General features: G+C 45.3%; 1 long non-coding RNA gene across 1 annotated transcript; it reads left to right on the top strand.

Moving 5' to 3' along the window:
* The first annotated feature begins 7,159 nt into the window (after positions 1 to 7,159).
* On the top strand, positions 7,160 to 11,989 carry LOC107974504 (uncharacterized). The gene is made up of 2 exons (XR_001717323.3): positions 7,160 to 7,662; positions 10,855 to 11,989. It is a non-coding gene; the product is annotated as an uncharacterized LOC107974504 (long non-coding RNA).
* The last annotated feature ends 415 nt before the right edge of the window (positions 11,990 to 12,404 follow it).

Below are 12,404 nucleotides of genomic sequence, written 5' to 3'. Positions count from 1 at the left end.
TGTTGCCCAGGCTGGAGTGCAATGGCGCGATCTCGGCTCATCTCAACCTCCGCCTCCCGGGTTCAAACAATTCTCCTGGCTCAGCCTCCCGAGTAGCTGGCATTACAGGCATGCGCCACCACACCTAGCTAATTTTGTATTTTTTGCAGAGATGGGGGTTTCTCCATGTTGGTCAGACTGGTCTCGAACTCCCGACCTCAGGTGATCTGCCCACCTCGGCCTTCCAAAGAGCTGGGATTACAGGCGCGAGCCACCATACCTGGCCTACAATGTGTTTTATCGTAATATGGTGGAGGGGGCACTGAACTTGAAGCCCAATGGCCTGAATTTAAATCTAGACTCTGCCGTGACCTAGGGCAAGTCATTAAACTTTTCTGTTCTTCATCTTTAAATAAAGCAATTGGAGGAGATAAACCTTAAAATGCCTCCCAGCTTGTATGATTCCATTATTCTCTGATTATGCACTATTTTTGTTTGTGCTTTGAAAGTAAGGAAATGACCTTAATACTTGAAAGTTATCATGCGTCAGTCGATTCTACTATTCTTCCATGCGTGTGTGAAATGGTGTGTGGACTGCTGTGTAGATTGTCTCACTGTAGTGACAGCTAGGTTGCATTGCCCAGTTTTTCATTTCTGAATGAAGGACTTATTCCCCCAGCTGCCAGGCATGATGCCTGCAAACAGCCCTCAAGTCTCAGTCCCCCTGAGGAGTTGCTCTGGGCTGGAGGAAGCCACTTTGCCTGAGACTTACTGCCTTCCCAGAGGCAGCTTGTACCCAAAGACATTGTATCCACATGGGAATTTAAAGATAGAGTCCCCTCATCCAAGCTCAGGATAACTCTTCAAGGTTCTGCAAGCTCAGAGCTTCTCATGGGGTTAGCTGAGGCCTTCGATGAGACTAAATTGCAACCCAGTTTCTCCCTCTGTCCAGATTTGCTTCTTTGCCTTCCCCCACAAGGAGTAGATCCCAAAAGCACCCCCCAGTAAAAATCTTGCAGGCTAATTTCCATTCAGTCTGTTTCCCAGGTAACCTACTTGTACATCATATAACCTCCTAATGGTATTATAACATAGATAAATGTATTTGGAAGCCGGAGGAAAGTATGTTTCCATGGTCATCCAACTAGAAGATGATAAATCCAGGGTTTAAACCCATGCCCTGGCATCCCTACTCCAAACTACTATAATATTCTGCCTCCTTGATGTTTTATTCATTTCTCAGATTTTATACAAGTTTCCCAAGTGTACATTTAAAAATTGTTGCTTAAGTGTATGCATATTTTCCAAATATTATATATGTTTTCAAGCTAGTCTGCAAAGGTGAATGCAAGTATTGGGAATAGCCCCAATAAAGTGACTTTCAAAATAAGTCACCCCAAAGTTAGGAACCTAAGAAACAACCCAGCAGTCCTAAATCCAGCCACTTCCAAATTCTTTTTAAAATTTTTTTATTTTGCCATTTTCTGTTTATAAGCTATAGCTCCTTCCAAATTCCAATGAAAATAGCGATGAAGACAAAAAGAGAATGCTGTTTGACAAGTTGCAGGTGAGAAAAACTGAGTGCAGTAAAGTCCCCAGCGGAGCCGCTGAGGGATTGTGCAGACAAGAGATGCTGTTCTTCACACTCCTGGATTGGTATCCACGGTCCTGCCTCTGCTGGGGCCGTGAGCAAGCGTGGGACGGTGAGCGTTGCCAGGAGCATCTGTGGTGCTTTCTGCAACTTCTCTCCCACCTTGCCTCCTTGCGCTGAGGCTCTCTGGCACTTTCAGAGACCAGCAGCTGCTGAAATGTCCTGTTCTAAGAGGGCCTGTTCACAAGTGGCTGTGTAGGCCGATGCCAGAGGTGGTGATAGTTGACAAAGTTCTAGACTCAGCCCTGCCACTACCACTCAGTGATTTTAGGGAACTGCAGGCCTCGCCATGCCTCCGTTTTCTCAACAGCCAAATGAGGATAACAATACCTGTTCTTCCTTCGTATGAAACAACTGTGAAAGACAAATGTGACAATGGCAACGGCATCGCTTGACGGTTACAAGTGCTGCCTATTTTCCAAAACCCATTATTACATCCTCTGGTAACAGAAGTGGAGAATTGTGAATAGCGATTTATTCATTGTAAGTTAAAAAATGTCTCATACTCTTTGCTTTCTTCTAACAGATGATTCATATCTCACCTCTATCACTACCTATCTTCATGTTTCTCTTTCTGGTATGAGGTCTTGTGCATTAGCCTAATAGTTATCTAATTCCTGGGCCAAAGGTCTAAGGTTGGAGGTCAGTGGAACAAATTCAGCTTGCCAACAAAATTGGTTTCAACTCACATGGTGTGGCTGTTATGTTTCAAAACTTGAACTAGCAGAAAACAAAAATTCAGATTTCCAGCTTCATTCAAAATTTCAAAAATCTGCTTCCATTCCTACGTGGCAAGAGTTAGCTGGTGTAGAATGGCAGCTGCCCCCTTTAGGTAGGGCACATGAGCTTGAGTTTGCCGCAGGCACTGTCATTCCCTATTGCAGCCCTCTCACTGAGACCAAGTGTTCATTGTAGTTTCTCATCTATACTTGCAAATCCATTCTGTTCTTTTAAATTGCCTGACCTCCCCCCGCCCCAGAGTCTTTTAAATCTGTCATCTCCTATTTTTAAAAGTGTCAGATTCATGTACTGGCCAGTGGACCCGAAAGCCTATGTTCTTAGGTGGCACTAAGAACGGGTGGTACCCCGTTTGAGTTGTTTGAGTTGGCTCAGGAACTAGGATTTGTAGGCCCCAAGGACTAATCGGTCTTTAAGACTCAGCTCTGAGATCTCCTCAGATATCCTGGTTGTATAACACAATACACATATTGGTTGTGTCTATGAGTTGACAGGGCTCTAAAGCATTCATCACACGAATGTCTTTGAGGCCAATGCTGTCCTAGGAATTTCTCGAATCTTGCTTGGTTTCCTTGTCTATATCGCCACTGATCATAATGAATGCCCTCGTCTTATCCCTGGAAAATTGCATCAGTGGTTTCGGTCTTTTTGTCTCATCTCTTTCTTCTCCAGTCCACTACTTTACTGGAACCAAAGTTAATCTTCCTGGGTTCCAGTAAAATATAATCTGCTCTCTCCTTCATTTATAAACCCCAAATCATTCCTAAAGAATGAAGTCCAAGGTCCCTATGAAAGACCGTCCTCCATCTAACCCTAAACCACTGCTCTGTCCCATCTTCCACATACCCTGGCTTCCTCCCAGTTCTCCACATGCACCATGGCCTGCCCAGTGGGGCAGCCTGCACCATCCAGCACCTTGGCTTAGAGTGTGCTATGGTAGCCCTCAGACCTCTGCATTTCAAAGGTCAGTACCTTTTTTAAAAAATGTGGGAAACGTGATGTTTTTATTAGGCTAAGTAAGAGAGAATGTAAATGATAACATAGATGGTATCACCTATATTCAGCTTGATTTCATAAGAGAAAGAAAAACAGCAACCCTCCAAAAGTAGAAAGTACATCATCCGAAACCTAAGTTCCTTTCAATCGGATAAATTTAGCTTTTTGAAAAGCTTCCTACTTGGTCTTTATTTTTCTCGTGTCCTTTCAGACCAGTGAAAATGTAACCACTGGCATCTGTCCTGGGCTTGCTTTTGAGACACACGAACCTATCCATCTTTTTCATTCTAGAAAATTCTCACCCATCCTTCAAGATCAGTTCTTGAGTGAAGTATTTGCTGACTCCTGAGGCAGAGGTAGTCGCTATCCCTTTGTGTATCTCCCTGTTACGACAAAACATATATTGATTTTTGATGGTGATTTCTTGGTCACATGGAACATGGAATCACTAAAGCCCCTTCAAAATCCTCTTAAGCTGGCCAGGCAGAGGGGTTCACACCTGGAATCCCAGCACTTTGGGAGGCTGAGGCCATGGATCACTGGAGGTTAGGAGTTTAAGACCAGCCTGACCAACATGGTGAAACCCCCGTCTCTACTAAAAATACAAAAATTAGCTGGGCATGATGGCAGTTGCCTGTAATCCCAGCTACTTGGGAGGCTGAGGCAGGAGAATCGCTTGACCCCAGGAGGTGGAGGTTGCAGTAAGCTGAGACTGTACCACTGCACTCCAGCGTGCGTGACAGAGCCAGACTCTGTCTCAAAAAAAAAAAAAAAAAAAAAAATCCTCGGGCGGTGGGCAGTGGCTCATGCCTGTAATCCCAGCACTTTGGAAGGCTGAGGAGGGCAGATCACCTGAGGTCAGGAGTTCGAGACCAGCCTGACCAACATGGTGAAACCCCATCTCTACTAAAAATACAAAAACTAGCCAGGCATGGTGGCGCGTGCCTGTAATCCCAGCCACTCAGGAGGCTGAGGCAGGAGAATGGCTTGAACCTGGGAGGCAGAGGTTGCAGTGAGCCGAGATTGCACCACTGCACTCCAGCCTGGGTGACAGAGTGAAACCCCATCTCAAAAAATAAAAAAATCCTCTTAAATAGCCTCTCTTCTCCCACATTTCCATTCCCTATGGCAGCTGCTCTTCCCTCTATTTCTCTTTAAAAAACATCTTTGGGCCAGGCACAGTGGCTCATGCCTGTAATTCCAGCACTTTGGGAGGCTGAAGTAGGTGAATCACTTGACCCCAGTAGGAGGAGTTTGTAGTGAGCCGAGATTGCACCACTACACTCTAGCCTGGGCAACAGAGCAAGATCCGTCTCAAAACAAAAACAAAAACAAAAAAAGCAAAACGTCTTCAGCACTTCTGAGTACACTTCTATGTCCCCGCTACCCAAAACTGCACTGGTGCACTGGAAGAGAGTTCAGTGAAAGCTACATCTGTCCTCAGCCCAAACGATAAGCCACGGTGCCTGAGCCATGCCCTCATCCAGCATGACAGTGAGCTGTCTAGCCGAAGTCTGTGGTCCCAAGTCAACGATGAGGGACTCATAGCAGAAAGATCTGAGGCCTTGCACATATGCACGTTTTAAAAACAATGAAACAATGAATAAAAGTTCTGTAGTGACGGCTAGTAGTGACAGTCCATGAGGGGACATCCTGTTACTTTCCCCTGTTTCATACTTTTCCTGTTACTATAACCACAGTCTCTACCTTCTCTAGAAAGATGACTAAAACATGTTTAGGACATCTGGGCAGCTGTACTGAGATACCAGCATGTGACAATCCAGCCATTACGGGAGCTGCACTACTAAAGCACAGGTGCGTCCTGCCTGCTCTTAAGCCCAATTAGGAGGCAGGGGTCTTTGATGGTGGAACAGAGTGGACCCTGCTGTGCATGATGTACCCTGGCTGTGTCAACTGCATTTGTGGCTTGTCCCATGACCCTTTGGCCCATCCTGCTGTGAGGGTGGCTGTTGGTCAGGGTTGAGAGGCCAGAGAGGAGTGGGCAGGCAGCTTCAGGCCCCACGTTGGTGTTGGCCTGGGCACCTGTTGGATCAACACAATAACTGTACCTTGGAGTTCCTGGAAGCTGCCTTCTGCTCAGCCAGGCCTGCTTGTGGACGGAGCCCATGCCAGCTACATGTGCCAAGGAAGCCACAGCTTGGCTAGTGAGCAATACAATTCTGGGAATGTTCAGGCTCTCTCTGTTCTTTCCTCTCTTGCAAACCATGGGCACCCTTGGGTCCCTTGGGGTCACTATGTTACACCTGCTTTTTATCTGTCTGGGCAAGAGCTGCTCAAGCCACACCTTGTGACACTGAGGTAAGAGCAGAAGGTTGCAGAGTGTGCAGGCTGGGGTGTGTGCTAAGGCTCTGTGTGCTGGATTACTCCTTGTGTGTCTCATTGCTTACAGGATTTTTTTTTTTTTTTTGAGACAGGGTCTCACTGTGTCACCCAGGCTGGAGTGCAGTGGTGTGAACATAGCTCACTGCAGCCTCGGACTCCTGACCTCAAGCAATCCTCCCGCCTTAGCCTTCCAGGTGCTTGAGATGAGAAACAGACTTTTTCTCCTTTGAGAATTCATTATTTCTCCCCTTGGGCTGTTTGTTTAAACCCACACAGGAGCAGGAACATTGCTTTCGATTGCCAAAGAAATGACATAATGATGCCAATGATTAAAATGTCAAGAACACAGTGTCTTGGGCTGAGATGGTAAAGGCAGCATTCAGGCAGCGATGATCTGGGGTGATAGGAGTGGCTGTGGGGAGACGGAGGCCTCCCTTCTTGTAGGATGGGACTCGGTCTTTCCTCTGCCTCATTGCTATTATTGTCTTGTTTTATTTTTGCTTTTGTTTGTTTGGGTAGGTGAAAAGGCAGGTCGGGTGAAGAAGAGCAGGATGTTTCATTTTTATCAAGCATCACCTGATTCAAAATGTAGCCACTGAAAAGAAGCAATCGTTTTTGGCCTGCGTCTCTGAGGATAAGACAGTGCGTGGGTGATGGATGCAGCCCAGGTGGGAGCTGTCTGCAAATAACCCAGCTGCTTCCTGTGGCCCCGGTCATCCTGCTACCCTCAGCCGCTCCCACGGAGGCCACCTGCCCCCCTAACACTGAGCTGCTCACCTAGTCCAGCCACCAGCGACGGCCCCTGGCCTTTGACGTGTCTGTTCTCTCCTCTCTCACTCCACCACCACTAGCTTCCAGGGATCTCCAACCTGTATAGAAACTTCTCACTACGCTCTGCTCTCGCCCTTTTAGCAGTCTCCTTATGCTGCTGACTCCACCTCCCAGGCAAATCATTCTCATTTAATTCTTTACAAGTATTCTCCCTCCTGGAGTGCTGGGCTCCACCACGGGGGCAATCAAGGCACATCACCCACAGCCTTCCAGACACCCACAGCCTTCCCGTCCTGCTGTGAGCGTGGCTCCTTCAGCCTTCTTCCTTCTTTGCCTGTGGGGAGTCAGACATTCACGAACCTCGTGCTCAATCCCTGCCTCTGTCGGGGCCTGCTAAGCCCATAAGACATATCTGCATGTGTCAGAATATGTGCAAGCTTTCGACAGGATTCCCGTTTTTCCCCATGGAGCTTTTGGCAAATGAAGGGTGTGGTTCAACAGCTGGTCTGATGTCCCTTAACCTCCCCCACACCAGCACACCAGGACTGTCTCTGTCTCCACATTCCAGCATATCTGGGTCTCAGCTTTGACACAATCAGACACTGTTACTGAAGTTTTTATGTTTATATGACAGAAGAAACTGTCACCCCTCCCCTGCCCCCCCGCCCCCACCCACCTGTTATAAGAAAGAGCTCCAAGGTCTTGAGACCACACGCAGGGGATGGGAAAGCTGACATTAAAGGGGAATGAGGTCTTTCTGTGATTCCAGCAGCCTTAGGAGGAGAACATCAGAAACCAAAAGCTCCTGTGCCCGGGGATGGGGACCCACTGACTTCAAGAGCAGAGCAGGTGCCTGGCTAGTGGGGGAATTCCCCAATGTGGATTTAAACTCTAGTGTCTCCAGAGAACATAACCAACATTTGTCTTTAGGAGATGTGTTTGTTTGAGTAGATCAGCTATGAAAATACCCAGCCGGCCTGCAGCCCTCCCGGCAGATGCTGAAAAGGAAACCCGACTGGGAGATGCCGCCCACCCTTGTCCCCAGAGAGCTGCGTTGTTTCCTCCTGCCTCGGCCTTTGGATCCGGCCACAGCAAGCATCCCTGGGCACCTGGCTGAAGCTGGAAACTCGGGATAAGAATGGAAGCCCTGGAAGGGAAGAAGAACCGAGGAGTGAGCTTGCCCTGTGAGAAGGGGTGGAGCTCTTCAGAGGTTGGGGGTGAACTTACGAGACACCTGAGGAAATGGAGGCTGTGCTGGAATGGGGGAGCCTGGATGAAAATCAGAGAATGAGAAGGCCGGGTTCAGAAGGGTGGGAAAGTCCCCGGGCGTCCCCGTCGAGGGGGATGAGGTCATCCAAGGCCACGAGGAGGACCAAGCCTGTAGGCGGAACCTTAGTATTTACCCTCCTGTGTTGTAATTCTGCCTCATTGTGGCTTTCTAAAATTGCGGAAAGATGTACATAAGAGTTACCATTTTAACCATTTTCAAGTATACAATTCAGTGGCAGTAAGCACATTCACGATGTTGTGCAACCATTACCCCACTGATTTCCAGAACTTTTCATCATTCCAAACACAAACTCCGTACCCATTAAGCAATATTCCCCTTTCCCCCCAACCCCTGCAGCCCCTGGCGACCTTTGCTCTACTTTCTCTCTTTGAATTTGACTACTCTAGGTATCTCAGATACTCAGGTAAAGGGAATCATATAATGTTTTTCCTTTTGTATTTGGCTTATTTCACTTAGCATGTTTTCAAGGTTCATTCACGGTGTAGAATATATCCAAATGGCATTCCTTTTAAAGGCTGAATAGTATTCCATTATATGTAGATGCTACCTGACAGTCAATGAATGGACTCGCTGCCATATGTGCATAGAAACCCATACTGTGGCTTTTTTTTTTTTTTTTGGAGTCAGTGTCTTGCTCTGTCGCTCAGGCTGGAGTGCAGTGGCATGATCTCGGCTCATTGCAACCTCCACCTCACAGGGTTTAAGCGATTCTCATGCCTCAGCCTCTCAAGTAGCTGGGACTACAGAGGCACACCATCATGCCTGGGTAATTTTTATATTTTTAGTAGAGACGGGGTTTCGCCATGTTGGCCAGGCTGGTCTCACACTCTGACCTCAGGTGATCCACCCACCTCAGCCTCCCAAAGTGCTGGGATTACAGGCCTGAGCCACCACACCTGGCCTGATTTACAGTATTTGAAATCAAATCCATCCTCAGCATTTCTCCAAGGGGATCAGAGCAGGGCACTCAGCAACATGCTTCCTTTAGGTGTGTTGCAGAAGCTTAGCTACTGACATGACGCTCTCTCCTGTTGCATTTAAAACTGGAAACAACTGAAATGGTCAGCAACATGAGACGGCTGGGGAAATCATGGTCCATTTCTATCAGCCTTCACCAATAATGTCCTTCAAGATTTTTCAGTGAGATGGTCAAAGATCTCATGATATAAAATTGAATACAAAAAAAGCAGATGACAAAAGACATATACAATGTTATACATTTGTAATACATCTTAATACATCTCTTTCCTACACACACACACACACACACACACACACACACACACACACATATATATGCAGGAAATGATAGTGCATTGTGGTGAGATATATGTATATATATAAAAGCAGGAAAGAGATGTGTGAAGTATAGTTTGTCTCTGGAAGATGGGGTGAGGAATAGTTTTTACCTTTCTACATTTTTCATAATTTTTTTACAGTAAGCATACATTATTTGCATAATCAGAAAAAAAGCACTATACATGTGGAAATGGCAGGTATGCATGCATACATCCAGCACTATTCCATCTGGCCAGAGAATCCTGTGTCATCTCCTCACATTCATCTCTGGGTGGTCACCCATGTCAGGACCGTGAGGGGCCCATGAAAGAGCCAAAAAGAATCCTCAAAAAATATCTACTCACTAAATTCTCTGCATGACCTAGTCTCAGGAAGGAAAGGGTGGAATCTTGTTACCATATTAGCAAGAGTGGCTGTGCACATGCTTTCAGGGAAGAACTTCCCTATTATGACACTATTTTTAAAAACAGGCTTTCCCGTGCTTAATCTGTTTTGTAAATGATCCTCTCTCTGCCCCTCCCCATCCTACAAAAAAGAAGACATTTGTTTTTATGTGTGTGTTAATGGTAATTCTGTTGGTAAGGTTAGGTCCTATTGCCTGGCCTCAAAGGGGAACCCATTTAAGACCTCTGTCCCTTGTGGTTCCATGGCCTAGGAAGGCATGCATAGGAAGGCAGTCACCACACAGTCCAGGAAGAGAGCCTGACATTCCCACTCAGCTACTGGTTCACTTGGGTTAAAAAACGTCATGGGCAGACAGGCTGGCCAAGTTCTCTTTGGATTCAATAGCGATGTCGTTTATTTTTATATATTTACCTATGCATATTGTATTTCATTAGAACAGGCTTCAAGATGGTATGCTAGCATTTGTTTGCTTTTATTTATTACATTATAAGTATTGGTTTATAAAATTTTATGCTGTAATAAGATGTTAAAAATAAATCAGAAGAAAAGTAGAAGAAAAGGAGGCCGGGGAAATTAGTGTGCAGAACACTTGCTGTAAGGCCTTGCAGAGTTACCAAGGTTGGATGGGAAACTCAGCTGAGAGCTTCCTAGTGGTTAAGGAGGATCCCAAACAGAGGGTCACCTTAGAGCTGATTCAGTGAGGAGAGGACCATGAAGCAAGCACTCTTGCTTGATGGACTGTAACCTTCTTAAAACACTGTCAACCAATAATTGAAAACTCACCCAGAGTCCAACAACAGCCATGTGCAGACACAATCTCCTGGGGTAGGCAGAGAGGACAGAGACACGTTCCAGCTGCCAGATTCATTGCTGCTATCTTCTGAGAAGCTGGCAGTCAATACTACGAACTGAACAGCGCCCAGAGAGGAGGAAACTAGGGCTGGGTCTTAAAAAGCCCTTGCCCAACTTTATAAAGTCTAAACGAGTTTTGGTTTGATCCTAAAATGTTGGTAAAATTCCTTAGCCTCGTATTCAAGGCCACCACAAGCCAACACCAACAAATATATATATATAGCCTTGGGCCTATTTCTCCACATCACCTGCCATTCCAGTTGAACACTGGCCTCAGGCTTGCCGTGCCTGCTATTTGACAACCCTTCCTCTTCTTTGTGCAACTCTTTCCTTTAACCTAGAATGATCTCCAGAACGATTTCCTTTCACCTACAATGATCTCCAGATGGGGTCCTCTGGGGCCCAAGGGAAGCCCCACCTAGAAGAGAATGTTAGAGCATTCACAAGGATCTCTTTTACTGATAAGAACACCAAAGCCCCTTGTGGGGTAGCTAATGAGTTTCTCTTCTATTTCCGTTTTCTCTTCTAGGAGGACAGCACATCGCACTCTCACCTCCTTTGCAGTTAAGTGTGAAATAGTGCCAATAGAGTGTGAAAGAAAAGAAAGAAGATGATTCACCTCCCAAAGATTCCCCACTGCTGTGTCCCTTCTATCAACTTGATACAAAAAAACACAATGGCCCCGGGAACCACGTGTTGAAGATGAGAGAGCTAAAAGATGGAAAGAGACTGGAGCCCTGAGTCACCACCTGGAGGAAAACTACCCACCCATCAGGAATTTCTACCACACATTTGGGAGTTTTGGGGGTTACAGCAGCTACTTTAACTAAAACACCCAGAGACAAGAGCTATTACTGCGCAAATTGGTTAAGTTACCTTTTTGTATGTTTGGGTCCTCTCTATTCGATGAGACTGCGCGTTCCTTTGAAGCAAATCTGTTTAAAGTTCTTATATCCCCAGAGGGCCTAGCAGAGAGTATGCACAGAGTGAGCCTTCAGTAAATGCTGAGTAAATAAGCTCCTAATGGATGAAACTGGGTCTTCGAAGTTTGTTCTGACCAGTACTTAGTATAGGATTTTGTGCTGTTGGTCACTTTTCATAAAGGTTCTTGCTATTAAGGAACTTGACATCCAATGTACTCATAGAAAGTAGAAATTCAGGGGAAACAAATAGAAGAGATATGTCCAAAAATCCATTTAAAATTTCATTGACAGATATTTATCTCTTTAATCCTGGAAGTTGTTTCATGTAAGGGAAGGTTCAGTAGAATGAAAACAGGACTGTATGCTGGGAGGAGATTTGGGGTCTCTTGGCCAACTCTGCCACAAATTGTGTTACCTTCAACTTCCCTGCCTGTAAAATGAAGTCAGTGGTCCCTAAAATGAAATTTGGACTAATGGCAAATTAGCTAGCATTTGATTATACATCGATAGGGTGATTTTAACGCACAAATCAGATTTTGGAACCATTAGGTAGGTGATCTTATCTTATGAGTTTATCTTTTTCAACATGGAAAAATAAATTTGTTTTGCTGACCGAAGGCTGTGTAACTTAGAATTGGAAAGAGACATGTAATTGAATAACCCATCTCTATGGGGCAAAAAAATGAAACACCTTTAGTTTGTTCAAAGATGAAATGGAAAAATAAACATGTTTTAAGATGACTTGGTAGAGAAAATATTTTCTTTGCCAGGATATTAGAGAATTTGTCAAAAGTTATTACACAGGAGAGTCAAAGGTTTCATTGCAGGAACTTAATAAATATTTGTTTATTAGCTGATTAATGTGCTGATCCAAGCAGAGAAGGAATCCTGTCTTTGTTTTAAAGTCAGGATTTCTAATTTCCCTTTCAGGATAAAAATGTGCTCTGTGTTCAGCTAAGCAACCTAAACTGTCTATTCCATTATTCAAACAAACACCAAAAAGATTGAATGTATCCTCTGGCAACCAAAGATAATACTCCCAGGTCAAGCTTCTTTCAGGCAGATATTAATGGTTACTTTTAGTTATTGAAAAATATTGCATAATTCATGTGCTGTGCTTGATGAAGCAGATCCCACTCTGGGGCCCTCAGGAATT

Source organism: Pan troglodytes, chromosome 3, assembly GCF_028858775.2.
Source record: "Pan troglodytes isolate AG18354 chromosome 3, NHGRI_mPanTro3-v2.0_pri, whole genome shotgun sequence".
NCBI classification, from domain to species: domain Eukaryota; kingdom Metazoa; phylum Chordata; class Mammalia; order Primates; family Hominidae; genus Pan; species Pan troglodytes.
Note: the sequence above shows the minus strand (reverse complement) of the source record. Positions and strands in the feature narration are given on the sequence as shown.